The sequence below is a fragment of the Dama dama genome, chromosome 19 (assembly GCF_033118175.1).
Source record: "Dama dama isolate Ldn47 chromosome 19, ASM3311817v1, whole genome shotgun sequence".
In the NCBI taxonomy this organism is placed as follows: Eukaryota; Metazoa; Chordata; class Mammalia; order Artiodactyla; family Cervidae; genus Dama; species Dama dama.
Window position 1 is genome coordinate 61,884,597 of NC_083699.1, and position 13,433 is coordinate 61,898,029.

Here is a 13,433-nt window from a genome sequence, read left to right on the forward strand (position 1 = left end):
TACTTTTTCAATTGAGTTATTGCAATGAAGCCATAATAGGTCTCTATGCCCCTGTGCTCATGGGTCTCTGATCCTCCACGTGGTACCCAGAGTGATGTAACATTAGCCTTGCCACTGTGCTATTTCAGATCTTTCACTGGCCCTCATCACTCCCAGGAGAAGTCCAAGTTCCTTAGATGACTCCAGATTTCGTCATCTGGTTGTCATCTGCCTATCCAAAGTCCTTTCACACTTCCTCCCCTTTATGCTTTTCATGTATCATTTTAAAACTATCTTAATCCCCCCAAACATATCATGGAGCTTCCTACCTGTGTGCCTTTATATGTGATATGGCCTTTGGAACTTTTTTCCATCCTTTTTCCATGCGATGAACCCACCTTCTCCCTTTAAAATACATTTTAGTCATCAGCTCATCTTGGAAGCCTTGCTGGCTGCCTCAGGCAGAGTCAATCATTTCTTCTGTTACTTGAAAGTGTTTATGCTACTAAACCTACCACTCTGAACTATGATATGTTTGTCTGTCTCTTCTGTAAAACTCTGAATACTGAGTGGGCATGGATGGTGTCCATGATTTCTGGTTCTTCGCACAGAGCTTGATGTATAATAGAGTCAATATGTTTTCTCGATGAATAGTGTGAAAATGATGTAATTTTATTTGAAGTGTCCTAGTGGAGATGGGGAAGTCTGATAAGTTGGTCCAGGCAGCCCGCAATGACAGCCAGCGCCAGGAAGCTACCCCCACCCCCGCCCCATTCTCAGAGGCATGTGTGGTCAGATGGTCCTGTGCCCTAAGCAGGCTTTTGGAAGGCGGGGGCAGGATATGAGGGGATTCAGGGAGAAGGCAGGAGGCTGGATGGTGACAGGTGTGATCTTTTTCAATTATTCCTCAATCATGAGTGCGGTTGGATTTTTTGGGGTGTTCACAGCCAAAGGGCTGAAGTCTGTCTGGCTTACAAGAAAGGACCTTACTGAGATGTCACTCCCAGATAAAGGGGCAGCATCAGAGGAGACGTTGCAGAAGTGAAGCTGTGGGTCACAGGAATTTGGGGGAGTACATTTGATTTGTACATGCTATGAAAGGGTCTTGAGCCTATTAAACTGAAACCTCTGAGGTGCAGTGAGGTCTTGCCTATATCTGGATTACAATGCTTTTTTTTGTTGAGTTTATGGAAAGTTAAAATATTCCACAGGGCATAGTGTTTAGTGCAGTAAAAGTAAGTTTATTTCTTTCTAGATCTTCTTTCAGAGGAAAGAGAAAGAAAACTACTTTTCCCATTTAACTATCTTAATGTAAACCTAATTAACACACCTTTACTTTTTATGGCTTATTTTCTGTTAAAATAGAAACACCGTTATTTATAGGGTTATATGTTAAATATCACAAAAATGGTGGTGGTTGAGTCACTCAGTCATGTCTGACTTGCGACCCCATGGACTGCAGCCCGCCAGGCTCCTCTGTCCATGGGTTTCTCCAGGCAAGAAGAGCAGAGTGGGTTGCCATTTCCTTCTCCAAATGGACAGTTGACAGAAATATGACTGCTTCTTGAAAGTGAAAATGAAGAGAAATCCTACTGTTGAAATGCTGCTGATGCGTGTGAACCCTTCTTCAAACCCTTGGGGCCCACATGTCATCCCGGCCCTCCCCGCACAGCCAGATATGTGCGGGGTGACCCCTCAGGCACACCGCACATCTTCAGCTTCCTTCTCAGGGTTTTCTGACCGCGTGGCCAGGGAAGCTAGTGCAGATCCACTCTGCTTATATGTGGGCGATCTGGAAGGACCTGGAAGTGCGAGGGCGTTCTCACCACGGTCAGCTCTTCACCGACGGAACGGGGAGCTGGGGAAGAGAGGCCCGGTTCTGCCACGGGGTGTTCACCTCTGAGTCCTGTTCTCAGAAGGTCCCGGCAGGATGGAGACCCCGGTGCCCACAGCCGTGGCCAAGCAGGAAAGAACGGTTCTGTCGGCTTTCTCCCCTTTTCTGTTCTCTGCTCCCTAGTTCCCCACAAGGGGCTTCCCTGGTGGCTCAGCTGGTAAAGAATCTGCCTGCAATGCGGGAGGCCTGAGTCCTGGATTGGGAAGATCCCCTGGAGAAGGGAACGCTACCCACTGCAGTGTTCTGGCCTGGAGAACTCCATGGACTGTACAGTCCCTGGGGTCGCAAAGAGTCCACACGACTGAGCGAGTTTCACTCTCGCTGTTTCTTTCTCACTGGTTCTCCATTCCTGTTGCCCAGAATCACATCCCCAGATAGCTACGGGTGGATGGGCTCTGTTTCAGGCCCTGCTTTTCTGGAGAAAGCGCAGCTAGGATAATAAGCTTTATGGATACACCCTAAGCTCTAGCATAGATTCTCTCCATGAGCCTACGGCCTTCAGACGCCGGCTCACGGGAAGCCAGGGCCAACTTGGCCATGGCTGCTGCAGCGGCTGCTCCATTGCCCCGCCGGGGAGCGGGTCAGGCTGGGCCCCTGAGCTCCCTTCTCTCTTAGCGAGCGGACTCCCGGGCGCAGGCAGGGCCTGACTTCACCCACCCGCTGTCAGCTGGAAGAGGAAAGGAGCTGGCTCTCTGTGGGGACGGCCACGTGGGCGGCGGGAGTGGGAACTTGGAAAATTCAGAAATTTCTCAAGAAGCAAACAAAAAGTCCCTGTAGTTCCCCAACCCATAAACAGTCAGTTATTTTTGTAGATTTTTTTCTTAATTTTTAGAAATGCGTGCATGTTTGAGTACAGGCTCACATGCAAAATTTCCCTTCTCCTGGAAACCTCTCTCCACTGTCTGCTCCCTGAAAATCTCATCAGCCCTTAAGATAAACTTCCATGGAATCTCTTTACATGAAGGCTTCTCTGATTTTCCATATCAGAGACCGTAAGACACATTATATTTTGCCTGATGTATTATAGTTATTTTTGTTTATAGGTACATATTTTTCCCAAGTAGATTATAAGCTTCAAGACTAGAACACAGGGTCCATATCTGATTCATCTTTGAAATTCCACATTACCTGACAAGTGTTGAATTAATATTTGATAAATGAACAAATATATAATTCAGCCTATAGTTATGTATCAACACTTTCATCACAGTATTATTCCCCACACATGATTACCATTTTTACTACATGCTTTTCTCATTTATGAATAATTTCATATGAATGTATCTCATTTTACAATTAGATTGTGAAATTTCTAAAGGTAAGGACCTTTGCTTGTATTTCTTTGGTGTTCCTCATAGCATTTATGACACTGCTGAATATAGAGCCAGTATCCAGCAAGGCTTTGTTGAGTTTTTCCAGTAATAGAGTCCAGCCGTGAGATGCGGCATGTTTTTTAACCCCCTAACAAGACCAAAAGCAAATTAACTCTAAGATTGGAAAGCACCTGGAATCTGTATTTGTGATGTTCCTTGACAGTTAAAGGGGGCTCGTCTATGCATGGCTGAGAATGATTATGGCTTACTCGTGGAGTAAGTCCCTCTCATTGAGAAAAAGTACCAAATGCATTATAGACAATAACTCCAGAGAAGTAAGTTTTTGAGAAAATGTAGTTCCCACTGTTTAGACTCTTGCAACATGAAGTTATTGTTTGTTGATTTCACTGGGTTGAAATTTCAAGAAAATACTTAACAAATTCAAAATTTGAAGAAGAACACAAAGATCAATTACACTGGCTTTATCTAGAATGAGATATGACCTGGGTAGGTAAATTCTGGAGTTGGTACCATCCCCCTTCATCTGAGTGGAGTGAGCATGTTTTAGGATATTCCCATGAGAGTTTTAAATTAACCCAGTTTTAATCACTACTTGTCACTTGCTTCACATGTAACCTTAGACAAGTCACTAAATCTCTTTAAGCCTCAGTTTTCTTCTCTTTGATGGTGATAACAAAGCAACCTATTTTATAAAACTATTAGAAGATTAAGACTAAGATTAAGATCGTTGTTTAGTTGCTAAATCATGTCAGACTCTTTGTGACCCCATGGACTGTAGCCTGCCAGGCTCCTCTGTCCATGGGATTTCCCAGGCAAGAATACTGGAGTGGGTTGCCATTTCCTTTTCCTGGGGATCTTCCCATTCCAGGGGTCAAACCCACATCTCCCACATTAGCAGGTGGGTTCTTTATCGCTGAGCCACTGGAGAAGCCCCAAGATTAAGGTAGCCCATGGAAAATATTTAGCAAAATACCAGTATGTCACTCTGAATATTCATTGGAGGGACTAATGCTGAAGTTGAACCTCCAATATTTTGGCCACCTGATGTGAAGAAATGACTTATTGGAGAAGACTCTGATGCTGGGAAAGATTGAGAGCAGGAGGAGAAGGAGGTGGCAGAGGGTGAGTTGCTTAGATGGTATCCTTGACTCAATGGACATGAATTTGAGCAATAGTGGAGATACTGGAGGACAGAAGAGCCTGGTGTGTGCAGTCCATGGGGTCACAAGGAGTCAGATATGACTTAGAGACTAAACAGCAATCACCATTGCTCAATAAAGATGAGCATTTATTATGTTTATTACTTTTTTCTCAGACTTAAAATTAAGAAATTGGCATTCATTAGTATTAAATTGAGTGATTTTTCACATCAAAGTCAGTATCAGTCTTTTCCTCCTCCCTCCTGTTTGTCCTGCTTACGCCTTTGCAATAGCAGAGTGATGACAACTGCTATCACCAGGGTTCTTAGGGTTGGAGATGCTGCTGTCCCCTCCTTGACACAAATCCTCCCGAAGTGTGGCAAACATTAATTACTGACATCAGAAATTGAAGGGCTGTGAAGTAGGTAGAAGTGTGTGTGAGGGCCGTTAGCAAGAAAGCTCTTCTGAGAAAAGATGTGCAAGTGACAGGCGCCAGACCATCCTTAATCGCTCTAATATAGGACCGGCTCACAGCTTCTGGGCACAGGACTATCTCAAAACTGGCAAAGCAGCTTGATAAAATGGTGCTGGAGAAATACATGTGAAAGTTAAATTTCATTACAAACTATTATAAATCATAATGAGAGCAACACACCACACTCCAACTCATTTTCTATGAGAAAAAAGTGAAATTGAGAACAAATTATATAAAAATGAACTAATTTTTAAGCCTGTGTCCCCTTCTATCTAGTTAATAACAGCAAAGTAGACCAGCCAATAAGTGTAGTATTATAAAGGCGAGACAAGGCATACTGACTTTGATAAGAGAACGCTCAATTTAATACTAATGAACGCTGGTGTCTTTCTTTCTTTTGACAGTTTGAAAAACTCTTGTCTCTACGCTGCAATGAAGCTCATTGATTTTGTCTTCAAAGGCTTTGGAAAAACCTGAAAAAATCTTTTGCCTTGTGGAGAAGACAATGCAGATGACTATTAGGATCTCTTTTTTTGCATCCTTGATTCACGTCCTTTTAAAAAAGAAATATATGATAACTTCTGCCTCCCACTCCCTTAACTAATAATTGACTGACCCTATTTTTCTTCTCTTTAATGTGCTTACTTCTGCAGAATGCTCCAGAGTTTGTTTGATTGGAAAGATCCTTTCACTCAGGGGATTTAATTAAAGAAAGAACTGTGCTCACAGTCAGGGATGCAGGAGCAGGTGATTTGTAATATAGCCTCAGTGTGATAAGACAGTCCACTCCCTGCAGGACTTGGGGGTCATTCTTACCCCCTGCCAGAGAGCAGATGCAGATAAGTCAAGCTGATGACCCATTGTTAGATTTGTAGAAGAAGCTGGGTGAGTGGCCTCATCTCTTGATGTGTTTCCTAGGAAACAAGTCACAGACCTGGGGAGACATGTGTGTCACTTCCCTGAGTGAAGAGATGCTTCCAATCATTCGTCTCAGGCACCTCCGTCTTCATTCCTGCATGGTCTCTCTCTGGCAGTGACAGCCTCACATCTTGTGATGGAAGACAGGGAGAGTTCTTTTCATATCTCCAACCTGGCATTTCAGTGATGTTGAGCAATTGCCACAATTCACTATCCTTTCTCTAAAAGTGTGATGCTTAAACTTCGGCATCTGGCAGAACTCTCTCATGGGCTCTTTCCAGGTACACATGTAGGGGTCCTTCCTACCCACTGAGTCAGGAGTTGAAACTAGACCTGTGGTTTTTGAGGCAAAAAGCCTCCAGGTGATTCCATGTATACCACAGATAAAGAATTGCAGTTGTTAACCTTGGACGATGTTCATATATAAGCTCAAGAGTTTTCAGATGTGGGTGTACATTGAAATCACATGGAGATCTTCCCAGTGAGGGATGGGATGGGGAGGGAGGTGGGAGGGGGGATCGGGATGGGGAACACATGTAAATCCATGGCTGATTCATGTCAATGTATGGCGAAAACCACTACAATATTGTAATTAGCCTCCAACTAATAAAAATAAATGAAAAAAAAAAAAAAACCACTCAGAGATAAATAAAAAAAAAATCACATGGAGAATTGAAAGTACTGTGACTCAGTTTCACCTCTGCTTTAATTGGGAACTTGACTTTGAGGTTCTTAACAGCTCCCATGTGACTGCAGGATTCAGCCAAAGTTGCAGACCTCTGCTCTAGCTACTTACCCAGCTAGGTGAGAAGCACTTTGAGCATTAAAGTGCCATATTTATCAGCATACCTTCTCAGTCGGTTCAGTTCAGTCCCTCATCTGTGTCTGACTCTTTGTGACCCCCTGGACTGCAGCACGCCAGGCTTCCCTGTCCATCACCAACTCCCGAAGCTTGCTCAAACTCATATCCATCGAGTCAGTGATGCCATCCAACCGTCATCCTCTGTCGTCCCCTTTTCCTCAGGCCTTCAATCTTTCCCAGCATCAGGGTCTTTTCCAATGAGTCAATTTTTAGCATCAGGTGGCCAAAGTATTGGAGCTTAAACTTCAGCCTCAGTCTTTCCAATGAATATTCAGGATTGATTTCCTTTAGAATGGACTGGTTGGACTCTCAACAGTCTTCTCCAACACTACAGCTCAAAAGCATTAATTCTCCACCACTCAGCTTTCTTTATGGCCCAACTCTCACAACCATATATGACGGCTGGATAAACCATAGCTTTGAACAGACAGATCTTTGTGGGCGAGTAATGTCTCTGCTTTTTATTATGCTGTCTAGGTTGGTCATAGCTTTTCTTCCAAGAAACAAGTGTCTTTTAATTTCATGGCTGCAGCCACCATCTGCAGTGATTTTGGAGCCCCCCAAAATAAAGACTGTCACTCTTTCCATTGTTTCCCCATCTATTTGCCATGAAGTGATGGGACTGGATGCCATGATATTAGTTTTTTGAATGTTGAGTTTTTAAGCCAGCTTTTTCACTTTCCTCTTTCATTTTCTGCAATAAGGGTGGTATCATCTGCATATCTGAGGTTGATATTTATTTCTCCAGGCAATCTTGATCCCAGCTTGTGCTTCACCCAGTATGGCATTTTGTATGATATACTCTGCATATAAGATAAATAAGCAAGGTGACAATATACAGTCTTGACATATGCCTATCCCAACTTGGGACAAGTTCCCTGTCTGGTTCTAACTGTGGCTTCTTGACCTGCATACAGATTTCTCAGGAGGCAGGTGGGGTGGTCTGGTATTCCCATCTCTTTAAGAATTTTCCAGTTTGTTGTGATCCACACAGTCAAGGCTTTAGCATAGTCAATGAAGTAGAAGTAGATGTTATTTTCTGGAATCTTCTTGCTTTTTCTATGATCCAGGGGATGTTAGTAATTTGATCTCTGAGTCCTCTGCCTTTTCAAAACCCAACTTGAACATCTGCAAGTTCTCAGTTCACATACTATTTAAGCCTAGTTTGGAGAATTTTGAGCATTACTTTGCTAGCGTGTGAGATGAGGACAATTGTGCAGTAGTTTGATCATTCCTGGCATTGCCTTTCTTTGGGATTGGAATGAAAACTGACCTTTTCCAGTCCTTTGGCCACTGCTGAGTGCAGAACTTTAACAGCATCATATTTTAGGATTTGAAATAGCTCAGCTGGAAATCCATCACCTCCACTAGCCTTGTTCATGGTGAAGCTTCCTAAGACATACTTGACTTTGCACCCCAGGATGTGTGGCTCTAGGTGAGTGATCACACTGTCATTGTTATCTGGGTCATGAAGACCTTTTGTGTAGTTCTTCTGTGTGTTCTTGCCACCTCTTCTTAATGTCTTCTGCTTCTGTTAGGTCCATAACTTCCACTTGACTTCATCGATGTTCACTCTTGCCATCTCCTGTTTGCCACTTCCAATTTGCCTTGATTCATGGACCTAACATCACATATTTCTATGCAATATTGTTCTTTACAGCCTTAGACTTTACTTCCATCACCAGTCACATCCACAACTGGGTGTTGTTTTCACTTTGCTTTGGCTCAGCCTCTTCATTCTTTCTGGAGTTATTTCTCCACTCTTCTCCAGTAGTATATTGGGTACCTACTGACCTGGAGAGTTCATCTTTCAGCATCATTATCTTTTTGCCTTTTCATACTGTTCCTATCTTTTTGTCTTCAGCTTCAAAGAAGCTGAAGTTGAATGATTCTATGAAGACCTACAAGACCTTCTAGTACTAACACCCAAAAAAGATGTCCTTTTCATCACAGGAGACTGGAATGCAAAGTAAGAAGTCAAAAGATACCTGGAGTAACAGACACATTTGGCCTGGAGTACAAAATAAAGCAAGGCAAAGGCAAACAGAGTTGTGCCAAGAGAACACACTGGTCATAGCAAACATGCTCTTCTGACAACACAAGAGAAGACTCTACATGTGAACATCACCAGATGGTCAACACCGAAATCAGGTTGATTATATTCTTTGCAGCCAAAGATGGAGAAGCTCTATACGGTTAGCAAAAACAAGACAAGGAGCTGACTGGGGCTCAGATCATGAACTCCTTATTGCCAAATTCAGACTTAAATTGAAAAAAGTAGGGAAAACCACTAGACCATCCTGGTATGAATTAAATCAAATCCCTATGATTATACAGTGGAAGTGACAAATAGATTCAAGGGATTAGATCTGATAAATGGCATACTTGAAGAACTATGGATGGAGGTTCATGAAAATGCACAGGAGGCAGACCACCTGACCTGCCTCTTGAGAAACCTGTATGCAGGTCAGGAAGCAACAGTTAGAACTGGACATGGAACAACAGACTGGTTCCAAATAGGAAAAGGAGTACGTCAAGGCTGTATATTGTCACCCTGCTTATTTAACTTATATGCAGAGCACATCATGAGAAATGCTGGGCTGGAGGAAGCAGAAGCTGGAGTCAAGATTACTGGGAGAAATATCAATAACCTCAGATACGCAGATGACACCACCCTTATGGCAGAAAGTGAAGAACTAAAGAGCCTCTTGATGAAAGTGAAAGAGGAGAGTGAAAAAGTTGGCTTAAACCTCAACATTCAGAAAGCTAAGATCATGGCATTTGGTCCCATCACTTCATGACAAATAGATGGGGAAACAATGGAAACAGTGACAGACTTTATTTTTTGGGGGGCTTCAAAATCACTGCTGATGGTGACTGCAGTCATGAAATTAAAAGACGCTTGCTCTTTGGAAGAAAAGCTATGACCAGCCTAGACAGCATATTAAAAAGCAGAGACATTACTTTGCCAGTAAAGGTCCATCTAGTCAAAGCTATGTTTTTCCCAATAGTCATGTATGGTTGTGAGAGTTGGACCATAAGAAAGCTGAGCGCCAAAGGGTTGATGCTTTTGAACTGTGGTGTTGGAGAAGACTCTTGAGAGCCCCTTGGACTGCAAGGAGATCCAACCAGTCCATCCTAAAGGAAATCATTCTTGAATATTCCTTGGAAGGACTGATGCTGAAACTGAAACTCCAATACTTTGGCCACCTGATGCAAAGAACTGACTCACTGGAAATGACCTTGATATTGGGAAAGATTGAAGGCAGGAGGAGAAGGGGACAACAGAGGATGGGACATTTAGATGGCATCACCGACTCAATGAACCTGAGTTTGAGTGAACTCTGGGAGTTGGTGTTGGACTGGGAAGCCTGGCGTCTGCAGTCCATGGGGTCTCAAGGAGTTGGACATGACTGAACGACTAAACTGAATTGAGTGGTTGGGGCATAGACTTGGATTACTGTGATATTGAATGGTTTGCCTTGGAAATGAACAGAGATCATTCTTTCATTTTTGAGATTGCACCCAAGAACTGCATCTCGGACTCTCTTGTTGACTGTGAGGGCTACTCCATTTCTTCTAAGGGATTCTTGCCCACAGTAGTAGATATAATGGTCATCTGAGTTAAGTTCGCCCATTCCAGTCCATTTTAGTACACTGATTTCTAAAAAATGGGTCAAAGAACTAAACAGACATTTCTCCAAAGAAGACATACAGATGGCTAACAAATGCGTGAAAAGATGCTCAACATCACTCATTATCAGAAAAATGCAAATCAAAACCACAATGAGGTACCATTTCATGCCAGTCAGAATGGCTGCTATCCAAAAGTTTGTAAGCAATAAATGCTGGAGAGGGTGTGGAGAAAAGGGAAACTTCTTACACTGTTGGTGGGAATGCAAACTAGTACAGCCACTATGGAGAATAGTGTGGAGATTCCTTAAATAACTGGAAATAGAACTGCCATGCAACCCAGCAATCCCACATCTGAGCATACACACCAAGGAAACCAGATCTGAAAGAGACACGTGCACCCCAATGTTCATCGTAGCACTGTTTATAATAGCCAGGACATGGAAGCAACCTAGATGTCCATCAGCAGATGAATGGATAAGGAAGCTGTGGTACATATACACCATGGAATATTACTCAGCCATTAAAAAGAATTCATTTGAATCAGTTCTAATGAGATGGATGAAACTGGAGCCCATTATACAGAGTGAAGTAAGCCAGAAAGAAAAACACCAATACAGTATACTAATGCATATATATGGAATTTAAAAAGATGGAAGACCAGAGGAATCGGGTGGAGAGGGAGGTGGGAGGGGGGATCAGGATGGGGAATACATGTAAATCCATGGCTGATTCATGTCAATGTATGACAAAAACCACTACGATATTGTAAAGTAATTAGCCTCCAACTAATAAAAATAAATGGAAAAAAATTAAAAAAAAAAAAAAAAGATGGTAACGATAACCCTATATGCGAAACAGAAAAAGAGACACAGATGTACAGAACAGACTTTTAGACTCTGTGGGAGAAGGCAAGGGTGGGATGTTCAGAGAGAACAGCATTGAAACAATTATACTATCAAGGGTGAAACAGATCACCAGCCCAGGTTGGATGCATGAGACAAGTTCTCAGGACTGGTGCACTGGGAAGACCCAGAGGGATGGGATGGAGAGGGAGGCGGGAGGGGGGATTGGGATGGGGAACACATGTAAATCCGTGGCTGATTCACGTCAATGTATGGCAAAAACCACTACAATATTGTAATTAGCTTCCAACTAATATAAATAAATGGGAAAAAAAAAAGTACGTTATTGTATCTGGGAAAAAAAAATGTTGATGTTCACTCTTGCCATTTCTTGTTTGACCACTTCCAATTTGCCTTGATTCAGGGACTTAACATTCAGGTTCCTATGCAATATTGTTCCTTACAGCCTTGAACTTTACTTCCATCACCAGTCACATCCACAACTGGGTGTTGTTTTCGTTTTGGCTCAGCCTCTTCATTCTTTCTGGAGTTGTTTCTCCTCTCTTCTCCAGTAGTATATTGGGTACCTATATACTACCTATATACCTATTGGGACCTGGGGAGTTCCTCTTTCAGCATCATATCTTTTTGCCTTTTTATACTGTTCATGGGGTTCTCAAGGCAAGAATACTGGAGTGGTTTGCCCTTCCCTTCTCCAGTGGACCATATTTTGTCAGACTTCTCCACCATGACCCATCCCTCTTGGGTGGCCCCACATGGCATGGCTCAGAGTTTCACTGAGTTAGACAAGGCTATGATCAGTTTGATTAGTTTTTCTGTAATTGTGACTTCCATTCTGTCTGCCCTCTGAAGGATAAGGATAAGAGGCTTGTGGAAGTTTCCTGATGGGAGGGACTAGCTGTGGGGAAATCTGGGTCTTGCTCTGAAGGATGGGGCCATGCTCAGCAAATCTTTAATCCAATTTTCTGCTGATGAGTGGGATTGTGTTCCCTCCCTGTTTGTCTCAGGGCTAACTATGGTAGGTGTAATGGTGGTAATGACAGCCTCCTTCAAAAGGACTTATGCCAGACTGTTGCATTCAGACCCCACGGCAGGCTACTGTTGACTCAAGCCTCCACAGGAGACTGCTGGACACTCACAGGCAAGCCTGGCTCAGTCTCTTGTGGGGTCACCTCTTTTCTCCTGGGTCCTGGTGCACACAAGGTCTTGTTTGTGCCCTCCAAGAGTCTGTTTCCCAGTCCTATGGAAGTTCTGTAATCAAATCCCACTGGCCTCCAAAGTCAAATTCCCTGAGGGGTCTCAGTTCCTTCGCCAGATCCCGAGGTTGGGAAATCTGGTGTGGGCCCTAGAACTTTTGCAACAGTGCGAGAACTTCTTTGGTAAGTTGTTCTCCAATTTGTGGGTTGTCTGCTTGGTGGCTATATGGTGGGGCTCACCTGCCGCACCTCCCAGTTCTGCTGCAGCCAGATCCCCTGTCCCTGTGGCAGGCCACTGCTGACCCGTGCCTCCGCAGGAGACATTCAAACTCTCAAGGCAGGTCTGGCTCAGTCTCTTGTGGGGTCCCTGGGCCCTGGTGCACACAAGGTTTTGTTTGAGTCCTCTGGGCACCTCTGGCGGGTATGGGGTTTGATTCTAAACATGATTTTGCCCCTCCTATGACCTTGTTGGGGATTCTCCTTTGCCCTTGGAGGAGGAGTATCTTCCTTTGGTGGGATCCAACATTCTCCTGTCGATGGCTAGTTAGTTGCAATTTTGGAGTTCTCACAGGAGCAGATGAGTGCACACTCTTCTACTCTGCCATCTTGCTATTTGTGCATACCTGCTAGCACTTATTCTTTCTTAGCTTTAACTAATAGCTCCCTTGATAGGACTGCTATACTGGCAGTGCTACATGCAACACTGTTATACATAAAGGATAACCTGTATTCGTTTGTCCACTCATTCATTCATTAATTTGTTCACACATTCATTGAGTATAGGTCCTACTCTATAGGAGTTGCAGCAGTGGACAAGAAATGTGCAGTCACTGCCTTTGTGGTGATTCATAGAAACAGCTGAACCCGTGTTTCATGATCTCTTTGTCAGCTGGCAACAGGGTTTGTTTATTCCCTCTTCTTTTGCCTTTCTCTGAGATGTCCCAGATGCTCCATTTTTACAAACGTGTTCTTGAAGGAGTCACATTTTCCCACTTTCTGGGTCTTGTCCCTGTTGCTGGATGTCCCTTCCTCTTCTTCACTTATGAGATAGCTTCCATCCATCTTTCCATACCCATCTTAGCTGGCATCTCTTTTGGACTGGAGTAGGTGTCTCCTTTTCATGTTTCACTGTCCCTT